Source organism: Hippichthys cyanospilos, chromosome 1 (assembly GCF_059441005.1).
Source record: "Hippichthys cyanospilos isolate Australia breed blue-spotted pipefish chromosome 1, RoL_Hcya_1.0, whole genome shotgun sequence".
NCBI classification, from domain to species: Eukaryota; Metazoa; Chordata; class Actinopteri; order Syngnathiformes; family Syngnathidae; genus Hippichthys; species Hippichthys cyanospilos.
This window is the reverse complement of record NC_142369.1, coordinates 30941748-30963433: the sequence shown is the minus strand read 5'-3', so window position 1 is coordinate 30963433 and position 21686 is coordinate 30941748. Positions and strand designations below refer to the sequence as shown.

The 21686-nt window shown below is 40.2% G+C and overlaps 1 protein-coding gene across 5 annotated transcripts in view; it reads right to left on the bottom strand.

Moving 5' to 3' along the window:
- Nucleotides 1-21686, bottom strand: part of arvcfb (ARVCF delta catenin family member b) — a 195467-nt gene that overhangs the window by 105128 nt on the left and 68653 nt on the right. For 3 of the 5 annotated variants that reach the window (XM_088435373.1, XM_088435568.1, XM_088435492.1), the window contains exons 3-4: nt 10485-10581; nt 2259-2349 (exon numbers count right to left, since the gene is read on the bottom strand). The gene's annotated coding sequence lies outside the window, so the exon portion shown is untranslated. The remainder of the gene's footprint in view (nt 1-2258; nt 2350-10484; nt 10582-21686) is intronic. The other 2 variants (XM_088435424.1, XM_088435711.1) reach the window with 1 other exon arrangement.

The window sequence follows — 21686 nt, the reverse complement described above, 5'->3', positions numbered from 1 at the left end:
AACGCAAATTGTCAACCATGTTTTCTCAGCGTGTATATGAGTTGCAAAATATGAATTTTGACTTGGAAACTGATAGGAGCCTTCTGAACCTCGGGACCCTATTTTTGAGCACTATTTTCATGCCCTGTTTTCATGTGCAGTCTTGGCACATAGATGGAGTCTTCTCTCTTTTGGTATTTTCCTAGATTTGCGCATGGTAGAATTGAACGTAATGGGGCATTACACCATTGTGCACCATTATGGGAGGAAACAACTGAGCCAATACTACCGTTAAGTAGAGAGAGAGACTCATTAGTCAATACATGACATGGGCGTGTGTTCGAACAGGTAAACTATAGGATCTCTCCAAGCGAACGATGTAGTCGGCTGTGTATGTGGGGTGTGCAATTGGTGACCACATTGTAAACAATCCCCTCTCCTGAAAAAAGTTGTGCCAGGCAGCCTCTGCGGTGCTAATGAAAAATTCTTAAAATGATTCATCCAGCCATGATTATAATTAATTCATCAAAAATCCAGAGGGATTTTCCTACACTGTTCTTATATTGAAGACCACCTTGGACCGTGTGCCACCAACCTCTATTTGTGGGGGTTTCTGTTCATTTCTATTTGTGGGGTTCTTGTGTCGTGTTCCTATTTCTCTTCGCCTCGTGTCTGTCCTCATTGGTGTGATTGTGCTCACTTGCCTGTGTTTACCTGCTCCCCATGTATCGACCAATCAGCTTCCCCTGCCTCTCGTCCCTGTCCAGCTGTTTTGTGTTACCTGATTAGTGTTGAGCGTATTCAGTTCCCTGTTAAGTTTCTCTTTTTGTCGGCTCATTCTCTTGTCTTGTCATTCCTACATGCCCGTGTTATCCGCCTGCCAGTATTTTGTAGTTTTGTTTTTCCACATCCAGTTTTGCCTTCCCTTTCGCTCATTAAAAGTGGCTTACTTCACGCGCTCCCTGTCCTGGAGCTTCTCGACACCTGGGTCCGGTATTCATGCAATCACGCCGGCGTTTGTCCAAGCCTTGTGACTGTGACAATAATGATTATGATTTATTCTATTAATTGATTTACATAATTCAGATGGACTGTTCTACGCTGCTATCGAATAGAGACCATCTTTGATCATGCCAAGCTGTCAAGCAAGAGTGCTATCAAAATATTTCTGTATCAAGATGACTATAGTTTGTTCAATAGTGTTATTTTTACAGTATTTCAGAGGGGCTTTCCTGTGCTGTTTGTTCAATGACATGATTTTTACAGTATTTCAGAGGGGCTTTCCTGTGTCGTTACCACATTCATGAATAAAATACAATGACATCCACTACTCACGTCCCAGAGCACAGAATCTGTCTACATGCATCACTGTATACTCCACCCAAATTACATGTGGTGCAAAACAGACCACCTTTTAGCTTGTCTAAAAGTTAGTCTAATTTTGTAACCAAATTAGCAGATGCCCAGAATGCCCAGTAATTCATCGCCAGTCTACAAATTCATACACGCAAATATTAGGATGCGCTCATTTTTTTTGGACCAATTTATCAGCGTGTCAAGGGCAGGCAAACCTATCTGCTCTGGAATACCCAGCCTGTGCAACATGGCCCTAAAAATGGTAGAAGAGACCTGTGCAGACACCAAAATAAAGTTGCGCTCATTTCAGTGCATGGTTGCCAGTCCGCCAGAATAGAACCCCTTTTCTGTAATTTGAGAATGAATTGAAAACGAGATGAACATTTTTGCACAATCCTGTCTGCAGTGCCTTATGTCAGATCTTTCCTTAACAACTTTGTTATTTTCTGAGATTTGTACAAAGAAGCTCCTGCCATGGCTACAAGCGTGAAAAGGGAACTCTTGGGAAAATCTAGAGAAAATATTTTTGTGGTCATTGTCCAGAGTCAATGTGAGACCAAAATTATTTATTCCGCGGACAACTAATGACAAAGAGCAATTCATTATTCCCTGCAAATGAACAATCAAGGTCAGAATGGAGAAATGACTGTGCCATTTGGTCATGCACAAAACTGTAATGCATTCTGACATGCGAGCAATGCTTCAGGGACAAATACGACACATGCAAGCGTCCCACAGCCATTCACAAACACATCTTGGCTTCATATCACACACACTGTCATAAGCTCATGATTCCCAGATAACAGTTTCAAGCCTGAATGCATGTCACTGTCACACACACGGTGATATCCTTAAACCGATGGTGGCATGATATTGAGGTTGCAATAAATGGGCAAGAAAATAGTGGTCCATACAATACAGACCTAGGAGATAAGCAGGTTTGGAGCCGTTAGGCAACAGTCATCACCACCTCTAACAAAAACAGAGGAATGACAAGGCTAGAATGAGAAAGAGCTGGGAAAGAGGAAAAGGGGGGGAGAAGAGAAAAAGCAAAATGTTAAATAAGATAACTAACTACACAATCCATATTTAGAAACATATATCATGGACAAAAGTTCTTGAAACAAGTACATTTGGCAAACAGATATGACATACAGTGTTCATTTTGAACGAGTACACTTCAACTGATTTGTAAGAAATCAATATTTTCTATGCCAGACTGAGCTACAAGCACATGAAAGGCCCAGCTCTCATCTAGTACATCCGAAAGGTGTTTGATGGGATGGGATTGGGGGGGACATTCATGTTCTCCAATATAAAACTCATCAAACCTCACCTGGATTCTGCTTTGTGCGCTGCATGGGCGCAATCTCACGCAGAACTGCAACATGGATTTGTCCAAAATGTCTGATGAAGGTAAATATGGGGTCCGGCTAACAAATGATTGATGCATGAATGATGTATCTCTGTAAAGATTAGTGATTCAAATTTCCAACCTTACAACTGCGAGGCAGATGCACTAAACCTTTCTTCACTGTGCTGCCATTTTGCTGAAATAAGTGTCATTCAGATTGCCAATTAAATGAAAGCTGCCGCTAGAGAGAAACATTTGAGGATATTCAATGTTCACTTTAGTTCATTATTGCGGTTAAAGACATCGCAATCTCAACCACGTGAGTTTTTATTTTATTGGGGGGATTGTGTGCGGCTATGTGTATATGTGCGCATGCATAAACAGGATTCAATCTACTATAAGTCATGGTAGGCACAAAGTCTATTTCCCTTTCAAGTGCCAAATCCTGCTTTGATGTTTGTTGCTCACTTTTTTTTCAACTTATCTGGTGTCTTTCATCACCCTTCTTCCAAAGCAAATAAGGACGAGCAGGGAAGAAAAAGAGCTGCACATGAGTTAGGTTGAGTGCAATAGTTTGCTTTATATGGTTTCCTCTATTAATTGCAAATACTTGAGGAACTCCAGTCATTTCTAGCATGACAAAGTGAAGGCGATTCATAAAGCTGTTGCATTCGACATTGTAAAGAGATTTTTTTTTTTTTTTGGGGGGGGGTTACATGTCAGCATGATTGTTTCACTTCACAGCTTATTGTTACATACCAACATACTGAAGTTACTTAAACGTCACATACAGTATCATGGAAATTCAACTTTTTGCATCTTTTAACCATGTTACAATGTTAATTTCCCAACATTAACACGTCCGAAGTGTTATCTTCCTTAACTGATGCATTTTGAAGGATCCCTTGCTTATTCTGCGCTCTCAGCACCGCCCCGCCCGAGCAGATAAACAAAACCTGCGAGAGACATGATGACGATAGAAGGCCTATACCACCTCTACGCTGCCCACACCCACCTTGTCTGAGCAGCCGTTCACATTTTTATTTTCATTTTCATTCCGGGTTTGGGGAGGAGAGATTTTAGACAGAGTTGGCCAAGTAAATAGCAATGTTTCATTCATGAGTTACAAAGTTTTAGGCTAGAATGTTTTCAAAAACCAAACAATCAAGGTTAGTAGTAAATAATTCACCCACCCGAAACTGTTTTTATGAGTAGTGGTTTCCCAAAGGGAACTCTTTCAGTGCCATTCACGAGAGTTCTTGTCTTTTAAAATCGTAATAAAAATAATAAATAATAAAATTCTCATCAAATACGCTTTTCATGGAGGGTAGCTGACACCCTTGACTAATGCTTATCTAATATTAAGCACTGTAGTCATAACTGTGACCGTTGGACGACAGTGTTGCCATACATATGACACATACATTACATACCCTGGAACACAGGTGTCAAACTCAAGGCCCGGGAGCCACGTCATTTTATGTCACCTACAAAATGCTAAATACAACTACGACAAACACAAAACACTAAAATTAAAAAAAAAAAAAAGTATATATATATATATATATATATATATATATATATATATATATATATATATATATATATATATATATATATACACACACACACACACACACACACACACACACACACACACACACAGTCGGCCCCCGGTTTACGAAAACCCTCTTTTACGAACATTTCGACTTACGAGCGTGGACCACGGAGTTTTTTGTCCCCCACTTACGTGCAAACCTTTCGTCTTACGAACAATCTGACATGCCGGCCATTGTATTAGTTCAGATATTTTCGCTTTGCTGCGTCAAGAAAATCATTAGACGACGTTTGTCACGGCAACGGTGAACACTACTGCTCTTACAATGTCACAGTCACTGTCTCAGCCACGGTGTCGGTCACGGAGTCAGTCACGGAGATGCCGATATGCTATTGGTCGATTGAGGTCACGGTCGGTCTCACTCACTGAGATGCTATTGGCCGGCGTCACGTCAATCACAGAAATGCCGATATGCTATTGGCCGAACGCCTTTATCTAGCTTGATGGCACAGCTGGTCGGGATGGAAGGAAGGAGAGAAAATGAGTGAAAAACGGAAGGAAGGAATGTTGTGAAGACTTTGCAAACTTTATCTGTTAGACCTGGCTTCTAAAATTGCAAGTGGCGGTAAAGGAAGTAGTAAGAGGATGATGACAAAAGAAACCAAGCAGGAGATAATAAAAAAAAAAAAATACGAAGGAGGCGCATACATAGTTAACCTTGCTCGTGAGTATGGATGGAACCGCTCGGCAATCTTCTAAGGGCAAGACTTTACTTGCCGGGGGACGGACCTCGCTCGACAACAAAATGGAGAGGCTTCTTCTATTATGGATTAAAGAGAAGGCAATCGCCGGTGATATGTTTTAGTTTGAGAAAAGTTCTTGTTTAAGAAAATAAATCAATAAATTCTGCGGGTTGGTCTCTGCTCCCCTCCTCCTCCACCCAGCTCAAGTCACGTCGCCCCAAAGGTAAATGTCATTTTTCCTTTGTATATGTTATTTAATTTAACTGTACAGTAGATAATGTCACTCAATTTTAATATGTGTATAAAGTCGTGATGTTTTTACCTAAGGTTTTTGCACGCGTTGCACGCATTCACTAATTAACATAGGTTTGGATTGCCCGTCATACGAGCAGTTCAAGTTATGAGCGTAGCCGCTGAACGGATTAAGTTCGTAACACGGGGGCCCACTGTATATATATATATATATATATATATATATATATATATATATATATATATATATATATATATACACACACACGTTTTTTAATCTTCTTTTGAACAGTCCAGGTAAAAGTTCAAAGATCATAACGACTCTCCGATAGAAACTATAACCACAATGCGGCCATCGATAAAATCCCGTTAATAGAAGGACCGGGTGTTACTGTATCTGCTCTCTTGACACGTCTTTTGCTTTGCTGGCAACTCCCGGGTGACAGCTACATGGTGAGAGGCGGGGATTCAGTGAACAAGCCATTTCACTTTATGATTAGAAATCCAGCCACCAAAAAAACATTTTATTCAGCCTTCCTTTTTCTATAGCCGCTTATCCTCACTAGGGTTGCAAAGGTAAGATTCCATCATTTATATGAATAATATTTAACAGTGGAAAGCTTAAAATACCTGATATAGGCCTTTAAAAAAACCAACAATACAGAAAGACAAGCATTTGAAGACTTCCGTTCTGCTTCTGTTTTACCTTTCTATACATAAGCATGTCATTGCACCTAGCACATTACATTAGATGTTCACCAATGGGCAAGAAACAGCAAAGGTTTGCACAGTTAGCCCTATCTTAAACTATACTTACACACTTTAGTGTCACAGTCCACCATTTCAGCCACCTCACTTCCAGCTTCACCACACCCGCTCAGCCCTCCTTCTAATCAGCCTCGAACACCAACACCTGCAACCATTTACCCGCTCAGTATAAAGCCCGGTCACTTCCCTCCACAACCCGCCAGATCGTCTCTATGCGCTACGCCGAGCTTTCCAGCAATTCCTCCTGCCAGCCTGCCTGTTGTCCGACCCTGTTCGCCCTTGACCTCCCGATTGCCTGCCGAATTGACTGGATCCTTGGTATTTCGACCTTGCCTGCCTCTGACCACCCGCTAGCCTGCCGTCTTTACCTGTATGCCCGAGCCCCCCTCCCGTCTCGCTCCCTTTGCCCGACTCCCAGCCAAACCCCAGCTCTCCCGACTCCAGAACCCCCCAGACGTCTGTGCCACGCTCCCGTCAGCTCCCACGACTACCCGCACCTTCTGTTCAATAAACACTCTGCCATTGCCCTTACCAGTGCGTGCGTGCTCTTGGGTCCTCCCTCGTCCCGCCGTAACATTTAGATGTAAGTGTGAGTTCAAGTAACATAAAAGGGTAGATACAGATGAAATACATAACATTTCTGGATCATTTGTGTGTAGACTAAAGAAAAAAGGAAGAGACTATTTCCACTACAAAGGGAATTGGTAGTGTTGAAAGTGTTCTTGCGGCATAAATACATTCATTAAGTAATAAGGAATATGGTAGCGTTTCTGCATCCCTAAATTTTCACTCAGTGAGAAATCACATTTGTAAAATAATTATAACAAACTCACAACCACAGATACAAAAAAAAAATGCAATTGATGCAGTAGTCAATAATTCATACTCTATCCATTGACAATACATGTTGATAAAAGTCTGTCTTCAGGTTTGCTTTTTCATCTTCTTCAAAAGTAGGGCTGTGTGGTATATGATAGAATATGAGTTAATCTATCATTGCTTTGGGAATTCATGTTTTTCTTATATTATTCCTGTTTCCCGCCTTTGGCATTAACATGGAATACAGTACATGCATTTACAAGGCCACAAAATGGAGTAGAGAAGAAGAAATTACACACTATTGTACAGTTAAGGCACTGATTTTATGAAATAATAACAAAAAATTACAGTCGTCATGAGAATAATTGATGATGGTCATGTATGGTTCACTATACTGTACAGTCTGAAAGGTAGAGGGATTATTGCACTTGTCACCATGGTAATAAACAAGCCACACGTTGTGAAAAAGAAAAACAAAAAATCTCACTTTCACCGCATGTTCTTCTATTTGCATCTTAAAAGAAGCACATTTCTCTTTTACTTTGACTTGTTAAGTGGATGTGTCGCTCCTCGTTCGCCAGGAATATGGATTAGCGTTTGCGTCTCTTAACTCTGCACTGTTGTTAGCTAGCTAACCTGCACAGGGTGTAAATATATGCAGGGAACGTTTCTGTCAATATGTTTGATTGAATAAATAGTGTAAGTGAAACTTATCATATCACTGGCTGGACACTTGTCACTCGCTGAGTAGCAATGCAAAATGGTACAGAAAACAATATTATTGGTCTAATTAATCCGATAAGATGAGGTCTAAAATAAGATATTCGATATTCGTTCATATTGCATTTTGGTTTTTGATGCGCAGTATAGATTTTCTTGTGCGCTGAGAACATGCAAGCAGTGCGCAATTGAGCACGCGCGCAGCTTAGAGGGAACGCTGATATACACTGTCATGTCTAAAACACTTATTGCTCAAAATATATATAAAAAAAATAACATTGTTGAAAATGAACAAAAATAGCTGTGATTTGATCTGTTGTGATATAAAAAGTAATAACAAACTTGTTGAAAACGAACAAAAGTAGCTGTGAATTGATTTGTTGTGATATAAAAAAACAATAATAATAACAAACTTGTCATAAATGACGGGATAAGTACCCAGAAGCACATTACCGGTCCACACATATGTTTAAAAGTTGTTGGACATGATCAGGCCGTGCTGTTCACTTGAATTCTTACAGTTCCGAGCTGCCTTGCGTCATCAAAGCACGAGCACGGCTGGCTCATTCCAAGACCAGAGCTAGGCCCCCACTTTGCGGCAAAACCCGTCTAACAGAAAAAAATAATTGAATGTCAAGTCAATCAAGTGGTCGATACTGTGCAAATTACTGTGCTGTTAATGCTGCAATATCGTAAAAAGAGCAGAATTTCGCGTCGCTTTCCCGTGTCGCATCCATTCCATACGCGTCCTTCGTGTCACCCAACGCGCTTTGCTGTGTGGCACAAACTACACTGACCGCAGATCTAAACGTTTTTTCAACTTCCGCGCATTTGGTCTGAACGCAGCATAACGCAACCTTTTTTTCAACATTTGAAACAAAGGCAAGCAAGAAAATGCGACTTTAATGTACGCAACTTGAAAGATCATGATAGGGAGCCTGAAAACTCCCGCGAAGAAAGGGACATTAGAGGAATCATTTTCACACTGTTTTGCCTCACACAAAAGCGAGCTTGATGCAAGGCAATCTTCGAGTCAATCATGCTGAACGATACCTAAGTCAAAGCACTCTTTGAGAACATGCTGGCCCACTCAATGATGGAAGCAGGGAGGCTGCCAACTTGAAAACTTCATCTTGGGGCAAAAAAGTTTAGGCTACATTTTGCCTGCGTCCCTGCGTTGATGACACATAAACAAAACTCTTTATATATTTGATGCAAATTGCTATTTACCAAAAGATTCAGAATTGATACATTTTAGAGCTGTCATTTAAATACTGTGATATTTTTGTTCAATGTTATCATAATGTCCGATTCTGATATCGTCCCATGCCTACTCACAAACATTCAAAATAATTAAATAATATGTTAGAATTGTGAATGATAATTCTGCCGATATTTCAGAGATAAACAAACTAGCACACGATGAATGCTTTGCACATACAATTTAGAAGCTCACTTAAAAAGTTTATTTTCATCAAAATGCGCTGAGAAATATTAACAATTTTTATTTGGGCAGCATTTTTTAATTTTTGGTTAATTTTATTTTACAATGTAAAAGTTATAACATTTATAGCTAACTTAAAAAAGGATCGGTTGTCCACATGTTATTTTTGGAGGACAAGGCGTGTTTCTTATTAAAAAAAAAAAACACTTTCCCTTTTTTATTCTGTCTTGCAAAGCAGGCTGAACTTGTGTGATGATCAGTAGATTGAAGCAGAAATCATTTTTGCTTGAGTTGAATCATTTCGAATTGAAAATTGATTCTGAATTGAGACCCCATTGTGAGACAAAGATTGCCGCTCCTAATTTTGTCCTTTTTTGTGCAATTGTTGGGACTCCATACATTTCTGTCGGGACTCATAGTTGTTTCGTATTGTGGTCCCAACACTTTCCTGAGGCAAAATGAGCACTGGTACCTTATTTTAGAGCTTCCAAATCGAGCAGAATAAAGATTCCGCAGCTGTGTACTCGAGCATTCTGGCATATGGTAAATTGTTCAACTGAGAAAATACTGTCTTCTGGTAGTTACTATTAACATAAAACATTAAAACAAGAACCGGTTAAAGGTTCCCCTCAGAACCTTTAAGGACATTACACTGGTATCTCATAATCTTCAAACATTTCTTATTTTAACATTAACAGATTCATATTCTCACAAAGACAATTCAAGCTTAATGTTAAATATAGTTGTTGCAATATAGTTGATGCAACACTTTGTAATGTTTTTTTTTTTCAAAAGGTGCATCAATGAGATTGACAAATCTGTATGCAGAGATAGCGTCATATACTTCAACAAAAAAATGGTGAAAGTGCATGCATTACAGAGTGCAGGAAGCTGCACAAGCACTCATTTAAAATCATTGACATTACTGATGTTAATGTGCATTATTTAAAGCACAATTTTCCAGATGATATTTACAAACTTATTTTGGAAAACAGACATTGGATTCATTATTATCACCCTCATGTGAATCGTTAATGGTTATTGGAGTACGTAGTTTGTAACTTTAGAAATGTGTCCTTACTACACAGTTTGGTGTCCATTCAGGTCATTCTGACAAATTGCAATTAAACAAAATCACTTAATAAATCTGGCGTGAGTCTAAGTTGCTTGAAAATTGGGGCATACTGAAAAGCCTATAATGAATTCATACTGTCCAACCAAAACCTGTTTTAACTGATATTCAACCACATTCTAATTGTGTGAAAAATACAAACGAGACCGTGTTTCTTGAAGGGAAAACAAACAAACGTATCGATATAACAATCAACAAGCACCTAACTAGCAATGTAAGTACATCCCTAGAGGAGCCATAACAAGAGGTAGATGTTTAAAAAAAAAAAAAAAAACGGTCAGGAAATATAATTGCTGCAATGATGAGCTTGACAAAGTGATTACCACAGGCTGGAGGTATGAAGGGAGAGGCGGGAGTACCTTTGAAGTTGGCGAGTGCCGTCTCACGTAGAACAAGAGAAGGTGAGGCTCTGATTGATTGGATTTGATTGTTCCGTCTCTCAAGGAAGATCTGTGACTAAAATAAAACGACATTGGAATTAATCATGCAGCCAAGTTGCTGACTCCACATTATTAATAAATAGCTCATATGAAGTTAAGTCAAATGCACTCAGGATTGGTTCACCCCAGCACAAGCCACGAAACGACACAGGAGCCATTTTATGTATGAATATAACATTTGCAATGATAAGAATGCATATTTTCACTGAGTGCTAATTGTGAATTGCAAAAGATATATTTATTTAGAGTTTGTAGTTCTAATACTGTCAGTGTGTGTGAGCTGACCCAAGAGCATACGGGTAGGTAAGAGTTGAGACCTGTTGTTTATTAAAAACTTTAATAAGAACACTGCAGCTGGTTTGTACACGGAGACACAAGCGGCAGGTGATCGGCAGGTTGAACTGAGTCCGGGCAAGTTGTCATTCGGGGTAGGTGAAAGCGAGGTCGGGCAGAAAAATCAAGACAGCAGGCGTTCGAATAGCCAGGGCAAGCGGGGTTGGGGTTCAGTTGGGCAGATCAGGTACAACACGAGGGGGAGACCATCTGATGAGGCGTTCACAAGAAATGGCAGGCTTTATGCTGAGTTGACAGGACGAGGTAGGCTTTATGCTAAGCTGGTAAGTGATTGGACTGTCAACAGGCTTGATGACAAATACTTAGTTTAGTGGTTCTTAACCTTGTTGGAGGCACCGAACCCCACCAGTTTCATATGCTCATTCACCGAACCCTTCTTTAGTAAAAAAATAAAAGATGATTTTTTTTCACTGGTGCACAGAATGAATTGCGCATTAATATCACCTTGTTCAAATAACAAAACCATGAACTCAAAACAACTTAAAAAAAAAATATATATATATATATATATATATATATATATATATATATATATATATATATATATATATATATATATATATATATACAGTGGGCCCCCGGGTTACGAACTTAATCCGTTCAGCGGGTACGCTCGTATCTAGAACTGCTCGTATAACGGGCAATCCAAACCCATGTTAATTCGTGAATGCGTGCAACGCGCGCAAAAGCCCTAGGTAAAAACACCACGACTGTACACAAATATTAAAATTGAGTGACATAATCTACTGTAAATTTGCATTAAATAATAAGTACAAAGGAAAAATGACTTTTACCTTTGGAAAGACGTGACTTGAGCTGGGTGGTAGCAGAGGGGAGCAGAGACTATCGCTCAAAGTCAACACGGCGAAGTAGATATGCTATTGGTCTTACAGTGTCACAGTAACTCTTTCAGTCAGGGTGCTAATCACGGAGATACTAAAACAACATCCTCTTATTTCTTCCTTTACCGCTGCTAGTAATTTTGGAAGCTATGTCTAACAGTTAAAGTTTGCAAAGTCTTCACAACATTCCTCCCTTCTGTTTTTCACTCATTTTCTCTCCTTCCTTCCATCCCAACCAGCTGTGCCATCAAGCTAGATAAAGGCGTTCGGCCAATAGCATATCGGCACTTCTGTGATTGACGTGTGATGCCGGCCAATAGCATCTCCGTGAGTGAGACCGGGTGACCTTAATCGACCAATATCATATTGGCATCTCCGTGACTGACTGATACTTATTCGCACTTTTTTTAAACGGTTGGAATGTATTGACAATTAATTTAAAAAAAAAAACACATTTAAACCAATGACAATTCTTTGTCCTGCAATCTGCACATTTAATATCATGTCAGCTGTTTTTCCCTTTAGCTGTACAAACACTACACTTAAATGGTAATATATTTACACACCGTGACTGAGACAGTCACTGTGACGTTGTAAAACCAATAGCGTTCACGAAACTACCACAAGTATCTACTGTAGGTTTAAATGACGCATCTGCTGATTTTGTTGACGCAGTTAAGCGAGAAACATATTCACATACTTAATGGCCGGCATGTCGGATTAAGTGGGGGACAAAAATCTCCGTGAGCACTATTTCGCACATAGTTCACACATTCCACGACAATTTTTAATACTTCTGCCGTTTTGGGCTGCAAGGTTTTTGTTGCCAACGCATGGCTGTGCAGAATGCAATGCGTAACAATGATGTGCGGTGCATCGGCTTTTACTAGAGCACCAAAACCAGAATTTCTTCTCAGCATCACTGGAGCTCCGTCCTTACAAACTGCAGCAACCATATCCCATGAAAGGTTGTTGTCTTTGAAGCTTGTGGATGACTTCCCACAAGCTTCTTCACATCGGCTGCCTTAGTTGTTGCTAATTCCGGTGTGTGGTCCCGACCAAGAAGGCGGTCTCACTCTGCTGCTTATCCAGCGCTCTCAAAGTGGACCGGTAGGGAGTCTCACTCAGACACATATACAGCTCTCTCTAAGCGGTCTGATAGGGAGGTCTCACTGTGCTGCATAATCCAGCGACCTCAAAGCGGACTGGTAGGAAATCTCAGAGCACGACGCTTTCATTGACTGTGCCCACTAACTGAAGACTAGACTGAGGGGTGGACCTCTGCGACGGAGGCTCCACCTAACCCCTGAGACCGACTCACCGAACCCCTGGGGTTCGATCGAACCCAGGTCAAGAACCACTGGCTTAGTTGCTTACTTGGTATCATTTAGTAAGATCGAAAAGGATTTTTTCCAAATGCAGAAGATTTTTTAATCAAAGTTGTACAATTTTTATTTTCGCAAGAAAAAGAAAAATTCTTGTATGACAATTTTTAATTAAAAAAGGTCACAAATGGACTATTATTAGACCCATTCAATGCTTCATTGAGTTGTCATCAAAAGCTGCTTTTGCAGCCCTCATTGAATGTTTGTGTGACTTTAATATTCAATGTATTGAACAAGATAAAAAATATAACTTGTCTTATAGTAGCTCGACATACAATACCAACATTACATTTTACTTGACAAGATGTGCATTACATTTTACTTGACAAGATGTGCACTGCGGCAGCCTTGAGCCCAAATGTAATCATCAATGAGGTGGGTGAGGTGAGTTGGGGAGGTATTGGTGCTGCCTCGAGCCAAAATTGAATCATTGATGAAGGAGCTAATCAACCTAAACTCAGAAGACCAAAAAAAATAAAAATCTGAGTTATTTCACTTGAGCATATCTGTCTTTTTCTGAGTTTTTTTACAGGGCATTCAGAGATGATCAAGTGGGAATTTTTAGAGATCTGATGAGATGACACAATGACCCGTATGGCCATTAAAATACCATAACTACACCAGAATAAGCCTGAATGAAGTAATACATGATCTTATCTGAGTACTAGTTAATTATATTTTTTTAAAAAAGGGGACTGTTTTGCTGTTGTAGCAAAACCTTTACTTCCCACATGGAATTTCATCTTGTTGCAGTAGATAGCAAATTTTGCTGACAAAATACAAACATGAACTTGTGCTTTTAGACTGACAAAACTTCCCTGAAGCAATCTCGTGTAATACATACAAATATGCCTTGTGTGGATTTTTAATGCCTTTGATTCAATAAATGATTCTTAATGAGGCAACGCTTGCTTCACAAAGTGATGTACATTCGGACCTTTGTTTTCACACCGCTGTGTCTCAGAAATATACGAAACGAGACACGAGACAATGCTGATGACAATGCTGGATAAAACGCTGAATGATGAGGTATACTTCTATATTTTTTATAGATGATAATCTTATTTATTGTCAAGGTGGTATAATTGAGACACACTGCTGTAGCTCTACAAGGCCTTGTGTTCAAAGTCTTATACTTGTATCAAGGCCTAATACTTGTACTGGTAATTGCGTCGGTGCATTGTTAGTACTCGCTGATACTAATGTTTCAATGCTGCATCAAGTCGAGTCCCAATACTAGAAGCAGTATCGTTGCGTACAAGGCCTGTGAAGGAAAAGAATAAACAAAATCTTTACGAGTGACAAGAGCAAAAAACTTGGAAATCAAGGAAGAAGCAATTTATTGTTGACTGTGCAGTGTTTACAATAATTGTGTCTTAATGAGCATGTATCAGACATGTACTTCATTTGTGACGTGTACAGTGCGAACAACTCCCTGTTTTACGAATTTTTCATCTTACGAACGTGGACCGCGGCGTTTTTTGTCCCCCTCTTACGCACAAACCTTTCGTCTTACGAACAATCCAACATGCCGGTCAGTGCGTCCGCACTATTTTTTTGGCTTTGTTGCGTCAACAAAATTAACTTCTCGCATGACACGGAAACGCCGATATGCTATTGGTCTTATAAAGTTACAGTCACGGTCTCAGTCACGGAGATGCCGATATGCTATTGGTCGATAAAGGTCACAGTCCCGGTCTCAGTCACGGAGATGCCGATATGCTATTGGCCGGCGTCACGTCAATCACAAAATGCCGATATGCTATTGGCCGAACACCTTCATCTAGCTTGATGGCACAGCTGGTCGGTGTGTTGTGAAGACTTTGCAAACTTTATCTGTTAGACATGGCTTCTAAAATTGCAAGTGGCGGTAAAGGAAGAAGTAAGAGGATGATGACAATAGAAACAAAGCAGGAGATAATAAAAAAATACGAAGGAGGCGCACGCATAGTTAACCTTGCTCGTGAGTATGGCCGTAACCGCTCGGCAATCTTCTAAGAGCAAGAATTTCCTTGCCGGGGGAAGGACCTCGGTCAACAACAAAATGGAGAGGCTTCTTCTATTATGGATTAAAGAGAAAGGAAATCGCCGGTGAAATATTCTAGTTTGAGAAAAGTTCTCTTTTAAGAAAATAAATCAATAGATTCTGCGGGTTGGTCTCTGCTCTCCTATTTCCTCTTCCTATTTCTACCATTTTGCCACTTGCTGTTGACTAAAAATGACATCATAGTGGCTCTGGGAAAATGTATTGACCAATCACAGCTCAGCTTGCAAACATCACAAGAACCAACTAAGAAAATATATAGACTTGCCCAGCAACCTATACAATGCTTTGTACAGATAACTGCTCAAGGCACCCAAAGTTGAGTGGTAACAGACTGACACAGAAAAATAAAAAAAAAACTGCCAACCCAAGTTGCATTTATTCTCTGATGACATACCGCACACTTGGGGGTTTACATCAGGAACAGATCAACTCTGAGCACATTGGATCTGGCCACAAATATCAAAGAGGAAGCATTTTTCTCTTTACTTCACAAGCCTTGGCAATGCCCGTGAATGGACAACTCACCGTGACAGAGATTTATAGACATTACATTGTAAATATTTGACATGATTCAAGACACTTGGAAGAGTCCTCCTTATTCAGTTTGGTAAGGAGATACATTTAAGAGACTAAAATACAATAGGCTGAATAAGTGATGCATTTTATTCTCAACCAAGCATTTCCTTGGTTGAATGATGACATTAAATATCATTTGGCAGATCTCAAGGTTGAGATTATTAATTAGATTTATTTCCACGAAAAAAAAAAAAATCACATCTGTTGTGGTCAAAATTAATGAGAGGATCCGCAAGCTACATTTGTTCGTATCTGTATGTGATACCTCACATGCTGCAACATACAGAAGAAAATGATCTGTCATGACTTGTTCCCTTTGAACCTACCTCATTTGGCGATTGCTCCTGTGTAATTCTGCGATTAATAATAAATGATGGGGGGGGTCAATGGAAGGTGGACTGCAGAATCTGTCTGAATCTTCAGAATGACTGCTGAAGAAAATATATGGTAGGTGTTTGTCAGGAACAAAATGATATGACGTGCATATCCTCCTATTTTCTTTTCAACATTTTACGTTTGGGGCTGGCTGGTATTAATATCATTGTCTCACTCGCTTCTTGGGGTGACTTTTTTTCCTCATATGGAACACCCACATGCTTTATTGTCATAAAACTGACTTTCATGCAATTATTTCAGGTGGTTTGAAGCACTACTCGTTCCCTACAAAGCCCCAGTAAGCTCTATATTGCAAGGTAATGGCTCAGCTGAAAGCAGAGCGAGGAAAAACTCGATTGCATATGCTCCACTTTGTGTGTGCAGCCTGTGTCTGGAGAGAGCAGCAGCTAATTGCTTCTTCCAAAAGAACATTACAGACCATCATCATTAGTCCACACAAACAGACGGGCTTGTGTGATAAGGGGAAAAAAAACTTTTAAATTGCGCCGTCATTTCAGACGGTCGATATTGGGTGGTTTTTTTTTTTCGATTTAAAAACTTATTCTATTGGACCTCAACTCATCACACATGAGACGTTCCTAAAATAGGAAAACATTTCCTCAACTTTGGACACACACTCACAATCACAATTGTGTAGTGTAGTTTTATAATACTGCATCTCTATCATAGAATACATTTTAAACATTTTGCTGGTTCATCATTGACTGTCCCGTCGGTACGTGGGCCACCAGAGGGAGAGAGATAGAAAGAAAGAGAGAGGGTGAGAGGTTCTCTTTCACACTTTCAGTGCTTCACGTTTGTTGATTTTTTCATTAAAAAAGAAAAAAAAAAAAGCGATGCACTGTGAGAATTTCTTGCATGCCCAACAGATGAGTTGACTGTAATCGCACATGCCACAGGGACGTAAATTGGAATTTTGAGTGGAAACTACTTTCTCATTATGCTAGGGGCTTCATTCTAGGTCGACATCCGAGGGCCGTTACTCCAAGGACAACACCGGCCCTCCATGTTCGCCGACTATGGCCAATGGATAGTAACAGAAAGGGATAACAGTACAGTTGCTGTACAAGGTCTAATAATTAAAGATATACGTATGTGTACTGCAGTAATGTGTATTGCAGTAATCTTTGTCTCAAAAATGTAAAGTAAAGAATTTATTACTTGATCTTTATTTTTTTTTTAAACATTAAAAAAGGATTTCCTCACACATAAAACATCTTTAGCATCCATGCAATATGAGAATAATATATTTAAATGTTTAAATGAATGATGTCATATTCTCTCATATTTTTAAATGTTTAAAAGTACATTGTGATTATTGTACTTTTTTTTTTCTTTTTTTTTTACTACAATCATTCAGCCCTTGTGTCCGGCATGATGTTGTTGTCATTTTGCAAATAAAGCGTAAGTATTCGGTTCATCTTCAAGTAGCAACATCTGCTGCTATCTTGCTATGTTTATCTTGTTGAGTTTCCAGTCCTTTCCAGTCACTTCTTCTCACATGTGTCGCTGCTTCTGTCTATCAGCAGGTGTCTGGTGCTGGGGCACTGGTTGGTGCAGAGATGTTAATAGGGACACAAGCACTGTGTGAAATCTTTTAGCACCTGAACCTTTTCAGTTCCAGTGTACTCCTTTCACCTTTGATGCAGAGCCAGTTCCATCAGGGGACAAACTGTCAGAACAGCAGTGCACAGTGAACCTATCAACTCTTTTTGATGAGTTTTTTGGATGTTGTCTTTTATGGATTTTTATTTGACTTTCTGCTATGCGAAGCAGGAGCGAATTTATCAATAGTAGACACATTTGGTGGTGCAGCTGCTAAACACATCCGCCTCACAGTTCAGGGACCCAAGTTCAAATCCAGCTGGCTTTGGCCTTCCTGTGTGGAGTTTGCATGTTCTTCCCAAGCCCGTGTGGGTTCTTTTAGGCACTCCGACTTCCTCCGAAACATGCATGGCAGGTGTATTGGACATTCTAAATTGTCCTTAGGTGTGATTGGGTGTGTGAATGGTTGTTCGTCTCTGTGTGCCCTGCAATTGGCTGGCAACCAGTTCAGGGTGTGTCTCCCGCCTACTGCCCAAAGTCAGCTGGGATAGGCACCAGCAAGCCTGTGACCCTGTGAGGATAAGCGGCTCTAGAAAATATAAGGATGGATAGACCCATAGGAGAAAGAAAGAGGAGCGGCCATCCCACCACAGCCACACAATCACACTCCTGGGAGATGTCTATCTGAGAATATTTTGCTCGTAATTAGTACTAGAATTAACCTAGTTCTCGGTGCATAACCATCATTGGCTCTGATCATAGCTATTTGGTGGAAAGCAGTTGCATATGCAGGTGAAAGTTCTGCTGCCTCATCCTCAAACATCAAATCACAAATGAGTAAATGAGAGAGAGAGAGCGAGAGAGAGTTATTTGCTGAGCACTGTCAAAGCTCTGAAGAGATCAGACATTGCTCCGGGTCAGTTATCATATGCTCACACCAATATCAAAAGTCATACGGTAGACTATATAATAAACCTGCGAAGCAGTCGGGGATCTTTGCCATTTTTGACTGATTATAATGCAGTCATTTCATCCAAACAAGATGCTTGTTGCTCCAAATACTAAAGATATGCAAGATGCCTGTTTTTACCCGAGAAAAACTATTCATCTCAAATGAATGAACATTTTACTTTTGCCAACTTCTGCTCAAATTAAGAATGACAACTTTGGTGCAACCAGATAAAGGCTCAGCACAAAACAACTGTTCAATTATTAACGACACAAATTGTAATCTCAGTTATAGTGTAAAAACAAAAACGATCACACGGCTATTTGAGCACAAAGAAGCCAGAATTTATTTGTGTGAATTAAATGAGTTTTCAGCATGAAAGTCACAAATGAAGCATCAACTCCTATGCTCCTGCTGAGAAATTAGCCACGGTAATTACTTTCTGTGCCAAATGGGAAATAATACTGATTGTTGAAGATAAGCAGCAACAACCTGCATTTAAAACAGCCTGCAACTGAGAATCATCATTCAGCCAACACTTATGTTTCAGTCCTCTCGCGTGGACTCAAAGCACTGCATTCACCCCAGGGAAAGGGCAGGAATTCCGCCAAATGCAATTTTCCATGACCACATTTCTGGGGTAAAACAAATAAAAGAAAAAAATAAAAGAAGCTATTTTTAGAAACAAGAGGCCTGCTTTTTGGAACTGGACATAGAGAGGTGCATCAACAGGAGTCAAAACAGGCCTGTGGGGACGAGGAAAACATACCACAGCAACTTCTGAAACATCTGATGAAAGTCCCTTGTGTTTCTCATTTTTCCAGTAATTTATTTATTTTTACTGAACAGCCATATTTTCCCCCAACTCGAAGAATGATACCCATAGAGATTTCATGCTTTCAAATGAACTGAGGTTGAACGATGGGACTTCAGCATCTAGGCTGAGAAGCTCGGTTATCTGGGAGGGGCTCAGTGTCGAGCCGCTGATCCTCTGCGTTGAGAGGAGCCAATTGAGGTGGTCCGGGCATCTTGTTAGGATGCCTCCCGGACGCCTCCCTGGTGAGGTGTTCCGGGGACGTCCCACCGGGGGAGGCCCCAGGGACAAGCCGGAACACGCTGGAGCGACTATGTGGGACCTGGGAACGCCTGGGGATCCTCCTGGATGAGCTGGACGAAGTGGCTAGGGAGAAGGAAGTCTGGGCTTTCCCGCTCAAACAGCTGCCCCTGCGACCCGAACCCTAACGGATGGACTTCAGCATCTTTCTGATAATGAAGACGCAAACAGATGCACCTATGAAATGTATTTTCATCAAATGATGTTTAAAAAAACACACACACAATAAGGTATATGTTTAGCAATCCACGTCGTGTGGTGTTTTGTTTTCCATGCGATACAGGTTGGGCAACAACACAACTTTGTACATAGACTGGGAGCATCTATGCCTGCAATAAGATGTATGTAAAGTATTGAATATTTCAAATTCATACACAAAATGTTGGGGTTTTAGTTTTACTCACCTTCCTAAGAATGTTCGAAATGTTTTCTGATCTTAACCCTTGTGCAATATTTTGTCTAATCCTGTGATATCAAAAGTGAATGATAGTCCACCCTCCATTAGGGGGCAGTGTTTCATTAAGTACATTGTCTTTTGGTACAGGAACAAAGAACAAAGAGGAATGTTTATCTTGTAGTGGTGTAAAACGACAGTTACGTATGTAACAGCGGTTCTATGAGCCCCGGAGGACCGTTGGCCTGGATATTGTGACTGTTGTAATACTGATTATTTGACTTGACTGTGTTGGTGTTGTATATTTATGATTGGTTTGCTTTGATGCAGGGCATCTTTGTCATTAAACATTACGTAATTGTTGAGGAGTAAAGCATTTCACATCATGGGAAACACATTGAAAGAAGACACCATGAATCTGAAATTGCACCCAGAAGGTGACCACATGTCCAAGTTCAACATGGCGCGACCACTTATTTATCGCACTACCAGGAGTGTGCTTTGGCTAAAATACTGTGTGAATGGAAGAAAAATGGTCACAATACTGCACAATGACCAAAGAAGCAATAGGTACATATTTACTCCAGCTAGCATAAAAGGAGACACACAATAATTCTGTTCTTTCCACAGAGATCCCAGGCTGGCTATTTTAGTGTTGTCTAACATTTGTGGACCGCCCGGAGCAGCTCCCATGTGTTTGCGCGAAAGAGTTGATGCTGAGCGCGGTCAGCATCACAAATTGTTGTGTATTGACTATCAATTTGCTGTGGATTTGAAATAATCTCACAATATAGGGTATTTTTCCTGACAGGAACTTTTAATAATAACTTTGGCAGAAAAGCTTCTAAATATGTTGCACATTATAACTGAAAGATTGGACATTCCGGCGTCAATAATTCATATTATCCATGTCAACAATCATTCCTTTTTATATTGCCGATCTGGAAGTTTAGTCTTCCTGACTGAGACGTGTGTTTACTGAGGTGGGAAGTGAAGGCAGACAAGAATGGAAAGTGACGAAAACAGTGAAAGGTAACCGCTTCCCAATTTATATGATATCGATATTCTCTCACGCTGCCATCCCGACTGTGGCGGCTTGAAGGAAGGGTGAGGAAAGAGATCAAGGCTGATGGAAGAGAAACACACAGCGTCTCTGAGCCATCACTTGCCAAGACTGAGAGCATCAATCCATCACCTCCTCACTGAAGTCCTGCCTCCCCGGCTGCTTGAAAAAGACCAAAACCCTGGCATCTACATCTCTTTGACATTGAGCGTGTGTGCGTGCAGGTGTGTGTGCGTGCGTGTACAGCTGTGTGTGTGCATCATAATGTGACCTAGATTTAGCTATCCCTTCTGTCAATCAATGGTGAAAATGTTTGGAAGTTTTATTTTTAATCATAAGGATGATGAATTATTTCTGAGTAACCATTTATTAGGTCTTCAAAAGTTTCAGAGGCAAAGTTCTAATTATGCAACCTTGAGCGGAGAACATTAACCTCAAAGGAAGCATGGTAAAATC